Source organism: Equus asinus, chromosome 8 (assembly GCF_041296235.1).
Source record: "Equus asinus isolate D_3611 breed Donkey chromosome 8, EquAss-T2T_v2, whole genome shotgun sequence".
NCBI lineage: Eukaryota > Metazoa > Chordata > Mammalia > Perissodactyla > Equidae > Equus > Equus asinus.
In genome coordinates, this window is record NC_091797.1 from 43,469,609 (window position 1) to 43,476,044 (window position 6,436).

The 6,436-nt window shown below is 38.2% G+C and overlaps 1 non-coding gene across 1 annotated transcript; it reads left to right on the plus strand.

The window, feature by feature from the left end:
• Positions 1-1,067: 1,067 nt before the first annotated feature.
• On the plus strand, positions 1,068-1,141 carry TRNAI-AAU (transfer RNA isoleucine (anticodon AAU)). The gene has a single exon. It is a non-coding gene; the product is annotated as a tRNA-Ile (tRNA).
• The last annotated feature ends 5,295 nt before the right edge of the window (positions 1,142-6,436 follow it).

Genomic DNA, 6,436 nt, shown 5'->3' on the forward strand with positions numbered 1-6,436 from the left:
AGTGATACCACAGTTTCATTTTTAAATTTGTCAATAATTATAACACAAAGAAAAGTAACTGCTTAATCTTATGGATAAAAATCAATTAGTTGTCAAAAAACGTGCCAGGTGCACATAGTTTTAAAATTGGGGGTAAAGGTACAGGTAACAAAATTTTGAAGGCTAAAGCCCAACTTAGCTAAGGATAAATCGTCTAAGCTTTGTTAATTCTTCAGCGTTTGTTTGTATCTTGTTTTTATTGGAATAGCCTCCAAACCCAGTTTTAAGAGGCCCCACTCAGACCGGAAATTCCAATACGTCCTTTTCTCCAAAGTTTTGAGGTCTGCACAGCTGCTGGGGCATCGCAGTGTCAGCTTTTTTTGCCTTCAGAACAGAAATCCGAGAAATTTGAAAGCGGCTCGGAAAATCTAGAGCGCTCGCGGGTGCCATTGTCACTCCAGAAATGGTCCGGATCCCTCTTTCCGCTAGAAATGGCCTTCGCCTGCGTGGGCAAACTCAGAGCTGGACGCTGAGTTGCTGGGAAATCGTCCAGGAGGAAGAGCTGCCTGTCTAGGATCTTTGTGAGGGCTCTGGAGCTCAGACTTGTCTCCTCTCCCGCCCCCGCACCCACCTCTCCCCGTTCCTGCACCCGCTAAACCTGGCTTACATCACCGTCCGTGTGTGTTTCGTGTGTAAAGAGAATTACGCGCCAGGCTTGTTGAACTTGAGAACCCTTGGTGTATGGGAGGCGCAGCGAGTGAGCGCTAAAGGAAGCCTCTCTTGTGAATGTTTCATTGTGTTTTCTTGAGGGAAATCGACAAGTTTGAGAAAGTCTGTTTTCAAGGGAGAGGCGAAGTTCGTTTCTGCTGCAGGCAGTTTTTACCTTGTCTTTTTCGTTTTGCAGGAGCGCAGAAAGGGGAAATGGAAAACAGGAAGAGAGGCTTGAAAAAGCAACGTGACTTGATCTTGGTTAAAAAAAGTTAAACGAAAAAGTTTCCTTGGAAAGGGGGGAGCAAAATCTTTAATTTTAAATAAAAGAATGTGAACACACTTTTTATTTTTTAAATGAAAACGTCGACGTGCCAGTTGGCCGGTTAGCTCAGTTGGTTAGAGCGTGGTGCTAATAACGCCAAGGTCGCGGGTTCGATCCCCGTACGGGCCAAGGAATGTCAATTTTGCTGTAGTCCCCTCATATATTGAAAATAGCCTCTCCGACGTAAAATTGGAATGAAACATGGACTTCATTTCGTAATCCTTAGCAGTGACATCTACCTTTTTTGTCCCTCTTTTCAACATGGGGGTGGGTGGGGGGGTGGAGGAGAAAAAGATAAAACTCTTGTGGAAAAAGTGGCATAAAGCCTTCAGATAGAAATTTTCCGTGAGAAAATGAGGATAGGAGTTTAGAGGTGGCATTGGAAGCGAGACGAGTGTTTGATGGCCTCTGATCCTCTGAAAACCCCGGTTTCCTTGTCCCTTTCCCAGAGTCAGTCCATTGAGTCTCTGATTGTCTCCTTGCCTTTGCGCTGCCTTTTCAACACTGTTGAAGTCGCTATTTCTTATTGATAAAATAATCACAATCGGACACAATGCATATTTTCCTTTCTTCTTCTTTTTTTTTAATCAGTAGGCTTTTACCAAAATTTCTGTCCATGAGGACAGATTTTTTTTTTTCTTTTTTTCTGGATCTCTGAGGTGGAGCACAGTTCTCAACACAAAGCAGCCATTTGGTGAGTATTTGTGGATTGAATGCATGAAGCCTCACCATCAGAGTGTGTTTTCAAACGTTAAGATTAGTTTACGTTCTGAACATTTTACTTTGGCCTAAAAGAAAAATCACATTATTTATTTATTTATCCAAGTAATGTATAATAAAAACACCGATTTTATCGCTGAGCCTTTCAATTTAACTTTCAGTTTAGTGATGAAATGAATAGCAGAGATGTTGTTAAGGATAAGGTGAAAGATGGGTGAGGTTTAGGAATGTTGTAACTGCCAGGATGGATCATGATTACGGCTTCGGTGATGACGGAGTTGGGGTAAGAAACTGGAATATGTGGAGCACATCACCAGGTAACAGAAAAGTTAATTTTTATCTTGACCTTTCTGCATCAAATCAACCAGAAATAATTAACTCCTTGTGGTGGGTTTATTGCCTTAATGACCCCATTCCTTCTCCAGTCCCTTTATGCATGCTGTTTTTCATGTCACCTTGTAGTGTCTTCCCACTCTCTCTAGGCTGAGCACTGCAACTTACTTTCACCAATGATCCCATTGTAGCGAATTTGACAAAGAAGATGCTTGAATAAGCCAGTTGCTCTTTCTGCTTGCTTTTTTTGGTTGTTTCGTCTTTTGTTTGTTTTTTAAAATAGGCTTTATTTTTTAGAGCACTTTTAGGTTCACAGCAAAACTGAGTGGAAAGTTCTCACATCCCCCTCCCACACCACACACATTCTCTCCCACTGTCAACATCCTAAATCAGAATGGTAGATTTGTCACAACTGATGAACCTACTTTCACATGTCATTGCCACCCTAAGTCCATAGTTTACATCAGGGTTCACTCCTGGTGTTGTACATTCTATAGGTTTTGACAAATATATAATGACATATGTCCACCATTACAGTATCATACAGAATAGTTTCACCGCCCTAAAAACCCTCTGTGCTCTGCCTATTTATTCCTCTCTCCCTCCTAATCCCTGGGAACCTCTGATCTTTTATTTTCTCCGTAATTTTGTCTTTTCCAGATGTTGTATAGTCTAATCATACAGTACATAGCCTTTTCAGATTGGCTTCTTTCACTTAGTAATATGCATTTAAGTTTCCTCTATATCTTGCCACAGCTTGGTAGTCCTTTTTAGTGCTGAATAATTTTCCACTGTCTGGATGTATCACAGTTTATTTATCTACTCACCTACTGAAAGACATCTTGGTTGCTTCCAAATTTTGGCAATTATGGATTAAGCAGCTATAAACATCTATGTGCTGGTTTTTGTGTGGACATAAGTTTTCAAATCATTTGGGTAAATCCCAGGGAATGTGATTGCTGGATCATATGGTTGGTAAGAGTGTGTTTAGTTTTGTAGGAGACTGTCAAACTGTCCTCCAAAGTGGCCGCACCATTTTGCATTCCCACCAACAATATATGAGAGTTCCTGTTGCTCCACATCCTCCCCAGGATTTGGTGTTGTCAGTGATCTGGGTTTTGGCCATTCTAATAGGTGTGTGGTAATATCTCACTGTTGTTTTAATTTGCATTTCTGTAATAATGTATAATGTTGACCATGCTTGTCATCTTATATCTTACTTGATAAGATGTCTGTTGAGATCTTTTGTCCATTTTTAATCCAGCTGTTCTTATTCTTGTTGAGATTTAAGAGTTCTTTGTATATTTTGGATAGCAGTCCTCTATCAGTAATGTCTTAGGCAAATATTTTCTTCTAGTCTGTGGCTTGTCTTCTCAATCTCTTGACAGTGTCTTTTACAGAGCAGAACTTTTTAATTTTAGTCAAGTCCAGCTTATCAACTATTTCTTTCATGGCTTGTGCATTTGGTGCTATATCTAAAAAATCATCACCAGACTCAATGGTCATCTAGATTTTCTCCTATGTCATCTAGGAGTTTTATAGTTTTGTGTTTTACATTTCAATCTATGATTCATTTTGAGTTAATTTTGGTAGTGAGTATCAGATGTGTGTCTAGATTTATCTTTTGCATGTGGATGTGCAATTGTTCCAGCACTATTCGTTGAAAAGGCTGTCCTTTATCCCTTGTATTGCTTTTGCTCCATTATCATAGATCAACTGATTATATGTGTGTGGCTCTGTTTCTAGGCTCCCTATTCTGTCCCATTGATCTATTTATCTATTCTTTAAAAGTACCATAATGTCTTGATTGCTGTAGCTTTATAATAAGTATTGAAGTCAGGTAGTGTCATACCCCCAACTCTGTTCTTTTCTTTTAATATTTGTTGACTATTCTGGGTCTTTTGCCTCTCTATATAAACTTTAGAATCAGTTTGTCAATATCCACAAAATAATTTGCGGGTACTTTGATTGGGATTGTGTTGAACCTATAGATCAAGTTGGGAAGAACTCACATCTTGTCAATATTGAGTCTTTCTGTTCATGAACATGGAATATCTTTCTATTTGTTTAGTTCTTTAATATCTTTAATCAGAGTTTTGTAATTTTCCTCATGTAGATCTCATACAAGTTTTGTTAGATTTATACTTAAGTATTTCACTTTAGGGGGTGCTAATGTAAATTATATTGTGTTTTTAATTTAAAATTCCAATTGTTCATTCCTGGTATATAAGAAATTGATTGACCTTTGTATATGAACCTTATGTCTTACAACCTTGCTGTCATTGCTTTTTAGTTCCAGGAAGGTTTTTCTTTTTTTCCTGATTGCTTTTGCCCTGAGCCATTGTCATGAGAACTTGCCTGGGTTTAACATGTTAAGGAATAAGAGATGTTTGGAGATTAGCTGATTGTCTGTTGTTCACCAGACATGTGAGTCAGCCCAGCTGGGACATAAACAGTCTGATCAATCCCCACCTATATTAGTGAACCACAGTCTAGAGAGCTAACTAGATTCTAATAGTTTTAATCTACTGAATTTGGATGGTTTGTTAAGCCATATATTTGTGGCAATAGATTAGTGATATGTACATTAAAATATCATTCATTTTATTCCAGTAGAAGTAGCCTCCTTGCTATTCCTCAAATACACAAGGTAAACGCCATGTCAGGGTCTTTGTGGGCACTATAGCCTCTGTCTGGAATGACATTACCTGGATATTCCCATGACTCATTCATTTTCTCCCTTCAGATTTTTGCTCAAATTCAGCAATATTCCATTTAGAAGTTGAAAATAAAAACTCACCCCTAGTGTCCTTCCCTGATTACTTGTTCTCCTTAGAATTTATTTTCACATTATCTACCATTTTATATGCAACTTTATTTAAAAAATATTTCTGTAAACTTACCACTAGAAAGGAAAGATATTTCTGCCTATTTTGTTTAAAGCTGTTATCCCAGGGACTAATGCAGTATCTGGTACATAGCATAAATTCAATAAGTATTTATTGAATAAATGAGTGATTAAGTTCTTTGTCTAAAGCAAAGAGGACACATACTTGAAGAGAGGATAGGAAAGAGAAGCCAACATCACCTTAGATCTGGCCCTCCAGAGATGTTGGGTCAATAGAGCAGGAAAGGCACATTTCCCTTTTCCAGAAGTTCACAGAAGGATGCACTTGGTGTTGGCGTTCTCCCTTTCCCTTCTCTCCCTCAATTATCTACAAGCTAGATAGAGTGGGAGTTACCCAATTAGAGTTTTAGGAATAAGGTCACCTATACTCCAGCTAGAAGAGTCTTTCAATTTAATAAGATCTATAGATCTTTAACAAGGTCTAGATTTTCCTGACCCCACTCAATGGTTGTAGTTCATTGATTTATATGCTGGCAATTAGGGATTAATGTAAATGAGTAAATTTCTCAGTGTCATTTTTTCTTTGAATCTATTATATCTCTTCCATCTACCGTCCGATTCTCTTTGCTTTTTCCTGTTCCAATTCTCCCCCACCTTAAGAAATCCATGTGGCCACCTATCTAAATACTTGAACCAGTTTTGAGGCAGAGATTTTTATTGAAAATCAAGTTATAGGTCTTACAGGTCACTTGCCAGCCCATGGGTTGATTGCTTTTGAGAGCTCTGGCCCAATCATATATGACCAGATGTTAGGCATCAGCATTATGTGTTAGAAAATATGACCACCCTCAAAAAGCAAATATCTCTTTTGTGATTGCAGACTGATGGTATCTGTTAAATGAGACTAATGATGAGGCAAGCTAGTGGACTGGCAAGTTTGTTACTCCATAGTGGACATCTGATGATTCCTTCCACCATTTTAAACTTTAGCATAGTTCTAGAACCAGCCTACGTGTAATTTTGTCCTGAAAAGAAAAAATAACTGGGAAGAGAAACATGGAATTAAAATCTATATGTGCTATCATAAACCTTGGAAAATTCTTTAGTCTCCTCAGGGAAAGGAATTGTCTTGTATTCCTATCAGTGAATTACTAACGACTTAAAGAGAATTTTATCTGCATTGACTGGAACAATATTCTACCGACTATTGGGTTATTCTTATGAACATTCAAATACACTATTTGACTACTATCTTAAAAACATTTCTCTTGCCTCAACATTTTCCTCTAGCTACTACCCTATCTCTCAGATGACTTTATACAAAATCTCTAAGGAACTATACAGATTTACTGTCTGCAATTCCTCTCCTCCTATTCTTCTCCTAATGAACTACATTCACTTTTTCTGGCACCACCACTTCCTGTAAAGTTTTTGTCAAAATCACCAATGACCTCTAAATATCTGATACTAATGATTGCTTCCAAGTCCATGATTTCTCAGGAGCCATAGGCACCTTATCCTTC